Source organism: Macaca nemestrina, chromosome 7, assembly GCF_043159975.1.
Source record: "Macaca nemestrina isolate mMacNem1 chromosome 7, mMacNem.hap1, whole genome shotgun sequence".
NCBI lineage: Eukaryota > Metazoa > Chordata > Mammalia > Primates > Cercopithecidae > Macaca > Macaca nemestrina.
Genome location: NC_092131.1, coordinates 77667915 through 77680123, shown reverse-complemented (window position 1 = coordinate 77680123; position 12209 = coordinate 77667915). Strand labels below are relative to the sequence as shown.

At 36.8% G+C, this 12209-nt stretch overlaps 1 long non-coding RNA gene across 1 annotated transcript; it reads left to right on the top strand.

Annotated features, from left to right (window-relative positions):
• The first annotated feature begins 266 nt into the window (after positions 1 to 266).
• On the top strand, positions 267 to 11004 carry LOC105477926 (uncharacterized). Its single transcript, XR_985027.3, has 3 exons — positions 267 to 388; positions 9301 to 9362; positions 10355 to 11004. It is a non-coding gene; the product is annotated as an uncharacterized lncRNA (long non-coding RNA).
• Positions 11005 to 12209: the final 1205 nt, after the last annotated feature.

The window sequence follows — 12209 nt, the reverse complement described above, 5'->3', positions numbered from 1 at the left end:
CCGTAAGCCATTCACCAAGCTCTCAAAGGCTGGGTTTTGCCAAAATTAGTGATGTATGAAGGCAGCCATGCCCCACCTCCTGTATTTATGTGTTTATAGTTGCTGTTTATAGAATCAACTGACAACTTTTTCAGCTTATGTAGAGATACTGCTTGCCTGTAGAGTGCTGGTAAGAACATTCTCTAAAATCAAAACCCTGAATTTTAGTGTTGCCAGTTTCCATGGTGTAAATGTTCCCACATTTGCTGACGTCATAATACCAACATGAGGTCACCGAACAGGAAGTTGGGAAAAGATGCACATCGTCTGCTCTCCTGAACCAATAAGAGCCAGGTCCAAGACATCATAACTGATTGTTATATTTCAGGAGGTTTTTCTGATTATAAAGGTAATTGGCATAGGAAATTGGAAATAATTAAAAGTAAAATGAAGTAGAAAACAATACCTAGAATTCTAAAAGCTAGAAATGCCAATGATGTCATCGTTAATGTGGGACATGGTACTACTGCCTACCACAAATAACCCTTATGTGGAATTCTAATAAATCTGGATTTGTTTCAGTGTAGAAACCATAGGAATTTCAATATATGCTCAAACTGAAGCCATTCCTAATGGGAATATCAGAAAAAGAAGAACTTGGAATTCAGAAGGAAAAGTAAAGAAACTGGCTAAGAATTAATAGAGGATTTAGCAATGAAGTTTTAAGATAGCTAAAGCTGGAAGAAAATAAACTCCAAAGTTTGAATTGTGCTCCTGTATTTGTTGGCTCAATGGAACTGAGGGTGAAGAAGGAGCTAAAGGCAGGAGTTTTGGCAAGATATCATCAAGCCAAATATCAGATATTCTCATATGTTGAAGAGGAGGTTTGAAAAATACCAGCCCAACGACGCCAAGTTAATTAAATAATGATAGTTAATTAAACAATATTTTTCCACCTCAAACATCCAAATAACAACAGATGTCTGACACCAGAAACACAACCCTAGAAGCTGGAGTCAACAGCTCAGTTCTGAGTCCTATCACAAAGGCGTTAAGCACAGAAATTATCTGCAATATAGCAAAACAAATTTAAAATTATTTTGTAAAAGAATGTAGAAGGAAGCAGACCTTGAAGCATGAGAATGGTGATAAAAACATTATTGCAGATTCAAGATATTTTAAGTGATGTGGGTATCTCATTTATGGTGCTACGCTTATTTTTTAAATAAACTTCAAAAGCATTTACAAAGTATTCTAAAGAGTTATCATTAATTACGATTCACTATCCATAGCTCCAAACTATGGAGGTTTTCAAAAACTTAAAATCTTTATAGATGAGCATTTCTTTTACATATTTCCCTCAAAGTATACTTTCTTTGCACTATGATGTTATTGCTGAGACAATTCATTAATTGTGTGGTATTTCTCTAGATTTTACATAGCCTAATTCAGCCCATCTTTTAAAACGAACATTCTTACTGAAGTAAAACATGCATAAAGTACACAAATCTTAAGTGTCCAGTTCAATTAATAACAAAGTAAGCACACTGATGTAAACAGTCCCCACATCAAGAAATAAGAACATTATTCAGCACTTTGAAGGTTCCCTTGTATACTCATCCAGCACCTACTGCCCAATCTTCCCCAAAGAAAGCCACCACCCTGACAACAAACACCATAGATTAGTTTTGCTTTTTTGAATTTAATATAAATGAAATTATTCAATTGCCTTTTTTTATATGTGACTGGGTTTTCATTCAGTATTATTTGTGAGGAGCAGCCTTATTGTTGTGCATAGTTATTTATTGATTTTCATTGCTGTATAATGTTTCATTCAACACTACTTCTGACACAATTTTAGTCTATTATACATTTTGTGCTTATTGTTTGCCTGGTATATACTTTTTACATCCTTTTCTTGCAAATTGTTTGGTCCTTTTTTTAAAAAAAGCAAAAAACTGTTTCTCTTGCAGGCAGCATACAATTGGGTCTTACTTTAAATAGTCTGATAATCTTTGCTTCTTACAATATTCAGCATAATAATGACATTCAGTGGTATACCTAAACCCAAATATATTTGGTATAATCGTATCTTTGGATTTAGATCTACCTCATTTTGCTGTGTTTTCCATTTTTCTCATCTATTCTTGTGATTTCTAGGGGTTTTTTTCAGTTTTCTGTTTGTTTGTTTTTTGTTTTATTTTTGAGACAGGGTCTTACTCTGTCATTCAGGCTGGAATGCAGTGGTGTGATCTTGGCTAACCACAACCTCTGCTTTCTGGGCCCAAGCAATTCTCCCACCTTAGCCTTCCAAGTAGCTGGGAGTTGTGCATCCCCACACGTGGCTAATTTTTGCATGTTTTTGTAGTGATGGGATTTCACCATGTTGCCCAAGCTGGTCTCAAACTCCTGGGTTCAAGCAATCCTCCTGTCTCCGCCTCCCAAAGTGCTGGGACTACAGGTGTAAGTCACCATGCCTGGACTATTCTTGTCATTTCTGTTCCTCTGTTCCTCCTATTCTGACCTCTTTGGGGTTAAATATTTTTAATATTTTATTTTATTTTTTAAATTATTCTATTGGCTTTTTAGCTATACCTCTATTCCTGGTCGTTGATCTAGAGATATGCATCTTTAACTTGTCACAATATATTTAGAGTCAATATTATACCATTTCATTTAAAATATGAGAATCTTACAACCAAATAGCTCTGTTTACTCTCTCATTCTTTGTGCTATTATTGTTATTAAAGACCACTAATACAGAAAACAGTATTGTAATTTTTGCTTTTAATAATGTCTTTTAAAGAAATTAAGAGAGCCAGGCACAGTGGTGCATGCCTGTAGTCCCAGCTACTTGCAGGCTGAGGTAGGAGAACTGCTTGAACCCAGTAGTTCAAGTCCAGCCTGGGCAACACAGCAAGATCCTGTCTCTATTTAAATGTTTTCTAGAAGAGATAGATTAAGAGAAAATAGAAAAATATATGTAGCCTTTTGCATTTACTCAAATATTTATCATTTTTAATGCTCTTTATCTGTTCCTGTACATACAAGTTACAATTGTGTCATTTGTCTTCCATCTAAAGAATTTCCTTTAGTATTTCTATATTACAGTCTTGTGGCAACAAAGTCTCTCGGTTTTTGTTTATCTTCAAAGATCTTTGTTTCATCTTCATTTTTGATGGATAGTTTTTCTTGTTTTAGAATTTTTGGCTGACTTTTTTTCTTCTTTCAGTGGTCTAAAAATGTTTTTCCATTGTCAACCAGCCTCAATGATTTCAGAGGAGTGGGCAGTGGAATGAGAATGCTTACTGTTATTTCCTTGTTTATAATATATTGTCTTTCTCTGGCTGCTTTCAAGATTTTCTCTTTCAGATTTATGATTTTGCCTATGATGTGCCCAGGTGTGGTGTTCCTTATAATAATTCTCTTTGGAGTTTGTTGTTTCTTGGATCTGTAAGTTTGTTCTTTATAAATTTTCAACCATTATGTTTCAGGATGTTTTATCCTTCCCTATTCTATCCCCTCACCTTTGGGAGATCAATTTACACATACATGAGACCTCTTGATATTGTCCCATTTGCCTCTGGACACTATTCATTTTCCTTCATTCTTTTCTTCTTTTTCTCTACTCTTCAGATTAATAACTTGTATTGCTCCACCCTCAAGTTTACTGACTGTTGTTTTCTGCCATCTCTACTCAACTTTTAATCTCAACTACTGAATTTTTAATTTTAATTAATGTATTTTTCATTGCTATAATTTTTGGCTCTTAGTTTCTTGTTCTCTGCCAACATTTTCTGTTAATTTATTTTTCCTTTAAGTTTTTTTAATGTATTTATAATAGCAGCTTTTAAATATTTATGTTTTAATTATAGCATCTGAATCATCGGGGGACTAGATCTTAATAATTGCATTTTCTCCTACAGATCACATTTTCCCATAAGTTTGCATACCTAGTTTTTTATCATATTCTAGACTTTTCAAAAGCTATATTATAGAGACTCTGGAATCTATATTCTTCTGAAGAGTGCTGATTTTTGTCCTAGCAGGTAGTTAACTTGGCTAGTCTTGCAATCCGAACTCTATCTCTCTTGTAGTGGGCAGCAGGTAAAATTTCTGCCCAATTCTTTCATATTCCAGCTGCTGATTTTCACTAGGACACTGGAGTCTCTTGGGCACATATAGTGGTTAAGTGGAGGTTTGGGTGGAATGTACACACAAATGTTGAGGTTCCCTCCCTCCGCAGCTTCCTTCCTTCCAGGAATTTCCCCCTCAATCCCTCCAGCTTCTCTGCCAGCCTAGAACTCACTCCTCTTTTACCTCAAGCCAGTAAAACTGCAACTTTCTGTTACCCAGAGCCCGTGCAGATTGGTACTGTGGGAGCTCAGAAAACAACACTCCAAAATGAAGGCCTCAGAAGCAGACGCACAGGCAAAAGTTTTTATTTGACCCCTCCTGCTCTTGTGTCTCTCATTCCCAATCTTCCCAGAGGCTAGCCATAGAAACTAGAAATCCTATTCCCCAAGACAGGTCATAGAAACCAGAAGAACCTCTTTACCCCAAAGCCAACCATAACACCTAAAAATATTCTGTGTCAGAACTAGCCATAAAGAAATTCTCTGACCTACTTTGTTTGCCTGTAGGTCGTAAGACCCCCCATTCCAAAGAGGGTCCTGGCCCACACCCAGAAGGAAGGAATACTGCTCGGAGAGGCCAAGAATCCAGACAGACAGGCCATGCTGGGCTTCCCCACTCAATCTATTACTATTATATTTTTGTCCAACCATATTTCTACATGGCTGTTTATAGTTTGTTGAACCTAAGCATTAAAACGGACAATTTCCTCTGTATCTTTAGGTCTTCATTGTGAAGGCTCCCGTGTTTACACATTAAATAAATTTGTATGCCTTTTCTCCAATTAATCTGCCTTTGCCAAGTTGATTTTTCAGTGAACTTTCAGAGGACCAAGCTCTTGGTCCCTACAGGACGTACCCTCAGGCAAAAAGGTGTATACTCACAAATCTCACTGTTGCAGTTCCTGGCTTTCAAAGGTAGAATCTCTGGTATCTGAGTGTTTTGTTGGTCTCCAGTACTTTCAAATGGGTGGTTAGAGGATGGAGAGAGGTGTAAATATATCTTGTTCATATATAATAGTTATCTGTGTGAAGGTTATTCTGGTTAAATAACTCTGCCATTTCTTTTTTTTTTTTTTTTTTGAGACGGAGTCTCACGCTGTTGCCCAGGCTGGAGTGCAGTGGCGCGATCTCGGCTCACTGCAAGCTCCGCCTCCCGGGTTCCCGCCATTCTCCTGCCTCAGCCTCCTGAGTAGCTGGGACTACAGGCGCCCGCCACCGCGCCCGGCTAATTTTTTGTATTTTTTTTTAGTAGAGACGGGGTTTCACTGTGGTCTCGATCTCCTGACCTTGTGATCCGCCCGCCTCGGCCTCCCAAAGTGTGCCATTTCTAAAAGTCTGAGTAAATACGTATTTTCACTTTCTGCTTTTTTCACTTAACATTATATCATCTGGTTTTTTGTGTGTTATTTACCGTGTGATGTTGCTTTATGTGCTCTGATTAGGTGTATTCATTACATCTGTTGTTCATCTAGATTCAGAGTCTTTAATTCTACCTTCACATTTCCTATGTGAAATCCTAACATTATTTTGTACAATCAACTCAGACTATAAAACCTGGCAAAGCAATTAGAAAACGAAACACGAGTCATTTTACGTTATGAAGCCAAATTGAGTATTTTAATCAATTCAACTTTTAATAATATAATTTGATCCACATAATAGCATATTTCTAATTACCATCAATAACAAAACCATTTCCTTGTTTTTCTCATTGTAAAAAATCTTTCATTCCTCTGATTTTAAAAAATTGATTTTTGTTCTTCCATTATATAACTTTATGGGGAAGTGTTGTATTTTTCTCTTTTATTTTTCTCAACAAATTTTAGCATAAAAGTAATTTGTAGCATTTTGGAGTTATGGTAAAAAGTTTACTTTTCTACAGATCACATGAAAGTTTATTTAAGAAAGACTCAGCTAAAGTTTCTTTTTCATTTATTCAGCAGATATTCCATAAGTGTTTATTACATACAAGACAGTATGGGAGGTACAAGGGATATTACAATAAATAAGACACCATTCAGAGCCTCCAAGGGCTTATAATCTCTAAGGAAAACAGAGAAGTCATTTAAAATAACAATAAATTTAAATAAGTACTATCAGTGATAAGGATAAGAAGAAGAAATGATAAATTCACAGGAAGGAAGTATTTCCTTCTGCTTGGAGAGATCTAGAGAGTCTACCTAAGTATCAACAGTTGTGCATAATCTTGAAAAATGACTGTGGTTGGCCGGGTACGGTGGCTCACACATGTAATCCCAGCACTTTGGGAGGCCTAGGCGGGTGGATCACGAGGTCAGGAGCTCGAGACCATCCTGGCTAACGTGGTGAAACCCCGTCTCTACTAAAAATACAAGAAATTAGCCGGGCATGGTGGCGGGCGCCGTAGTCCCAGTTACTCAGGAGGCTGAGGCAGGAGAATGGCATGAACCTCGGAGGTGGAGCTTGCAGGGAGCCGAGATCCCGCCACTGCACTCCAGCCTGGGCAACAGAGCGAGACTCCGTCTCAAAAAAAAAAAAAAAAAAAGAAAGAAAGAAAAATGACTGTGTTTGCCAGAAGCAAGAACTTGAGGAAAAAATACCACACATCTGGTACACTGCAAGTACTTTGTCATAATAGGATATAGCAAGTGAGCGGAGAAATGGCAGAATATGAGACTAGAAAGCAGGCAGGGGACAAATGAATAATGGTCCTGTGAATTATATTTGGTATAGAAGTATTGGAATTTTATTCTGTGGATGATGAGAAGTTATTGCCAGATTTTAAGTAGGATTAACATAATGAGATTTGAGTTTCCGAAATATTACTCTGACTGCAGAGTGGAGAATGGATTACATCAAAGGCTGATACAGAAGGGATTTGGTACATAAGCCATATTGTTTGCCAACCCCTGGAATAGATGACTCCTCCCAAAGCAACAGGATTAGCTAGAAAACTATTGCAATAGCCCAAGTGAGTTATAATGAGAGTTTGACTCAGAGCAGCAAAAACGAACGTGCAGAGGAGGAGAAAATTCTAGAAACATTAAGGAAGAGTTGGTGACCAACTGGATTTTGTGGCTACTAGGGAAGAAATTTAGGAGGATCTTCTTGAACAATACTCCACAAGCATAGGCAACCAAAGCAAAAAGGACAATTGGGATCATATCAGGTTAAAAAGCTTTTGCGCGGCAAAGGATACAATCGACAAAGTAAAGAGATAACCCACAGAATGGGAGAAAATATTTGCAAACTCTTCATCTGACAAGGAATTAATAACCAGAATGTATAAGGAACTCAAATAACTCTATAGGAGAAAGTCTAATAACCTATCAAAAAATGGTCAAAAAGTTGAATAGATATTTCTCCAAAGAAGACATACTAATGGCAAACAGGCATACGAAAAGGTGCTCAACATCATTGATCATCAGAGAAATGCAAATCAAGACTACAATGAGATATCATCTCACCCCAGATAAAATGGCTTATGTCCAAAAGACAAGCAATAACAAATGCTGGCGAGGATGTTGAGAAAAGGGAACACTGAACACTGTTGCTGGGAATGTAAATTAGTATAGCCACTACAGAGAACAATTTGGAGATTCCTCAAGAAACTAAAAATTGAGCTATCATATGATCCAGCAATCCCACTGCTGGGTATATACCCAAAAGAAAGGAAATCAGTATATCGAAGAAATATCTGCACTCCTATGTTTGTTGCAGCAGTGTTTACAATAGCTAGGGTCTGGAAGTAACCTAAGTGTTCATCAACAGATGAATAGATAAAGAAAATGTGATACATATACACAATGGAGCACAATTCAGCCATAAAAAATGAATGAGCTCCAGACATTTGCAGCAATATGTTGGAATTGGAGATCATTATGTTACGTGAAATAAGCCAGGCACAGAAAGACAAACATTGTATGTTCTCACTTATTTGTGGGATCTAAAAATCAAAATGATTTGAATCATGGACATAGACGGCAGAAGGGTGGTTATTAGAGGCTGGGAAGGGTAGTGGAGGCCTCAGGGGCAGTTAATGGGCACCAAAAAAACTAGAAAGAGTGAATAAAACCAACTATTTGATAGTGCAATAGGGTGACTATAGTGAATAATAACTTAGTTGTACGTTTTAAAATAAAGAGTGTAATTTGATTGTTTGGAACTCAAAGAATAAATGCTTGAAGTCATGGGTACCCCATTCCCCATGATGTGCTAATTTCACACTGCATTCCTGTATCAAAACATCTTATGTACCCCATAAATATATACACAAACTATGTATCCATAAGCATTTTTAAAAATAAAAACAAAATAAAATAATAAAAATGTTTTAAAGAAAGAAATTTAAGAAGGCTCTAAAGTTTATAGTTTGAGTGACTGGAACAATCAGGTTATGATCAATAAGAATGAAAAAAAAAAAAAAGAAGATCAAGAGATTGGTGATCCAAAGACCTGGCCAGGTCACAAATTACAGGTTTGTTAATTGCATTATCACAATACATTAAATATTTTAATCACTATATAATGAACACATTTTCAATAGAAAATTGTATTTGTCCACTTAATCTGAAGAATACGTTTGTTATAGAAAACTGAATTTGCTCACATAAGCTGTAAATGAACTAACTCACAAGTCTCATATTATTTAGTTTCCCCCGAGGAACAGAAAATCTCAGATTCCTTGGTTGAGCTTTTTCCTTGCAGACTTTTTGAAATAAAGACTACTTCTAGCTGCTTCAAACCTACTACACCCAGTGTAAAAGCACTTTCTTCCACATCCTGGAAGCTCCATTTATATACAATGCTAAGCCTATGGACCATAAATGCAACCCAATGTGGTAATTCCTAAATTCCTATTTAACACACTTGATCTCCAACATTTTACTATGAATAACTATTAGATCCTGTGAAAGGGGGTGTTTAGAGTATAAAAACAGAGAGGATGAAACTCAGAAAGAAATAAAGCCCCAGAAAAGCATCAGTCTATGTAGCCTAGTTATAGTGGCTGTACTTTATTAAATTCAGGTTCATTTTAGTTCATATCCCTTAGTATTCTGCAAAGTTGATTGTCATCTTCTCTAGGCGTTCATTTTCTCAGATAGGATAGTTTTGCCTTTTTTCTTTCCAAACCTTACATTAGTCCCCCTGTCTCTATAGTTACTATTCTCTAGATTTATAATTGTTCCATTATGTCTTTCTTGAGGTGCAACAACCAGCTATGCACACAACCTTCCAGGTGTGGATTCACTATACTTCTATTAAAAGGTAGGATTTTATTTCCCCTGTTTTCTATTCTATGCCAGTTATGTGCAGCATTTTTATTGTTTTGGGGGCTCCAAGACAAATTAGATTATCAAGGAAACTCTATTATTACTAATGTCATCAACTAATGTCTTAGTCTGTTTTGTCTGCTACAACAAAATACCAGAGGCTGGGTGGCTTATACACAACAAAGACTCACTTCCTGCAGTCCTGGAGGCTAGAAAGTCCAAGATCAAGGTGCTGGCAGATTCGGTGTCTGAGATGGGTCCATTTCCTGGTTTATAAGTGGTGCCTTCTCACTCATCCTCACAAGGTGGAAAGAGCAAGGCAGCTCTCTGGAGTCTCCTTTAATAAGAGCACTAATCCCATTCATGGGCGAAGAGCACTCATGATTTATTCACCTCCCAAAGGCCCCACCTCCTCATACTATCTCCTTTGGGTTAGGATTTCAACATATGATTTGGGGAGGGGGAGGAAATACAAACATTCAGACCACATCAGCATACTAAAATTTTTCCTGTCTGTATCCTGTTTCAAATTATTATAAAAAATATTAAAGCAGTCTGCTCCCATATACAAAGAACCAAGCAATAAGACCAAAGCAGCTAAAAACATAAAACTTAAACTAAAAAGAAACTCAGGAACCACTGCTTCCCAACCAATTAATTTCAACCAATTAATTTAATTTAACCAATACAACTTCCCAACCAATTACTTTCAAATTTGAATTTGTGACTCTAATTATCTATATAAGAGACAAAATCGATAACTAAACATTGTTTTGACTTGCCAGGTGCTAAGTAAATAATGTTCAAAAAAGGTTTGTCTTGCCTTTTATTAACTACACCTAGGGGGAAAAAAAAATCCAAACTGTGCACTGATTACTAAGAGCCAGTATGAGTTCTTTGAGAAATTATGCTGCTAGGAAATGACTGAATAAGGAATTACGTGAAACTAATATGATTTTTAATTTTCTCACCCTGCCCCACCCCCAGCTATATAATTACTGGCCTGGAAAAATCAAAAAGGTGCTGTAAACTGAGTGTATCTACTTTCGGCCACAGACACAGAAGATTGAATTAACCACACTCCTCCATTCCTAGCATCTTACCATCAATGGTTAAGCCTTGTGTCTTTTTTAGTGCTGTTTTATTTTTTTTTCTGTCATCCCCATATCTCTCCCAATCTCCTCAACCCCATAGCACCTATTCTAATTATTTGAATATATATCTTTTGTGTCTGTGTTTTTCCCAAACGGATATTTTTTTGTTTGCACATAATTATGCACACACATGTACACACACATATATAAAACTCTGTAACTTTCTTCATTACACAGTATGTGTGTAAGATTCATCCATGTTGCCATGCAGATAGCATACACCTAATATGGTACTTTTAGCTGCTGTTAAAGCAGCATCAGATATTTCCCTAAGATATATGACAAAATATCTCGTGTTATCTTCGAGAGTAAGTTGGATATACTGAACCTGTGGCAGCAGAGTATAAGGAAATTCAAAGTTGGAAAACAATATTAAAAGTGTGTTGCTTTGACAGATATCCCAATTATGCAAACTATATGAGTGTATTAAATTATTACATGCATCTCAAAAATATGTATGTCTATTATGTATCAATAAAAAAATGTAAGTGTGTTACTTAATGTAACAGTGTCAACCTCTCAAAAGGAAGTTCCTAAGCCTGTCCTTTGGCCACATTTCAATACTTAATAGCTACACATCATTAATGGTCACCATATTATACAGCATAGTTATAACATTTCCATCATTACAGAAAATCCTATTGAAACACTGTTTGAGAGCTATGCCCAAATTTCCTCATCCAGCTAGTTACCAGCTAGTCAGGAAAGGAGTTATTGGTAATCCTGGAAGAAATAACTAATAAGATGAATTTAAATGTCAAGATTCAGAAAGATCACAACAGGTGAGAATGTTAGTCATACACTGAAAAGTTGAAACTTAATAACAATAAATATAAACCATTGCACTTAGATTCAAAGTTCAAAATACGATTGCTCAAGTATAACATTCAAGGAAAACCTACCCTGTTAGAAGTTCAAATTTTAAAATCCTAGCGGGTAGAATTGGAGTGGTGCTCTTAGATAATCATAAGCTTACTCTGGGCCAACAGTGTGCCAAAGTGGCTAAAGTTAATTCAAATATAGCCTATTGAATGGGAGTACAGTGTGAAATAGTGCCTATGTAGGTCCATCTCTATGCAGAGAATCATGTTCATCTCTGACTGTAATGCTTTGAGAGAAAGCTATCCAAGTGTATTAGTCCATGTTCATGCTACCTGAGACTGGGCAATTTACAAAAGAAAGAGGTTTAAGGGGACTTACAGTTCCACACGGCTGGGGAGGCCTCACAAGCATGGTGGAAGGCAAGGAGGAGCAAGTCACATCTTACATGGATAGGAGCAGGAAAAAGAGAGAGTTGTACAAGGGAACTCCTCTTTTTAAAACCATCAGCTCTCATAAGACTTATTCATTATCATGAGAACAGCACAGGAAAGACTTGCCCCCATGATTTAATTAACTCCCACTGGGTCCCTCCCACAACAGGTGGGAATTCAACATGAGATTTCGGTGGGGACACAGCCAAACTATATCACCAAGATTATGTCCAGAGATGAGAAATCATGAGGGTAAACCATGTCATACCAAGTGGACGTGAGGTCTTTAAATATTCGAAGATCTGTTTAATGAAAATAGAGTGTTATTACAAACAACAATACTGAGTCCAGCCAGGCACGGTGGCTCATGCCTGTAATCCCAGTACTTTGGGAGGCCAAGGTGGGCAGGTCACTTGAGGCCCAGAGTTCAAAACC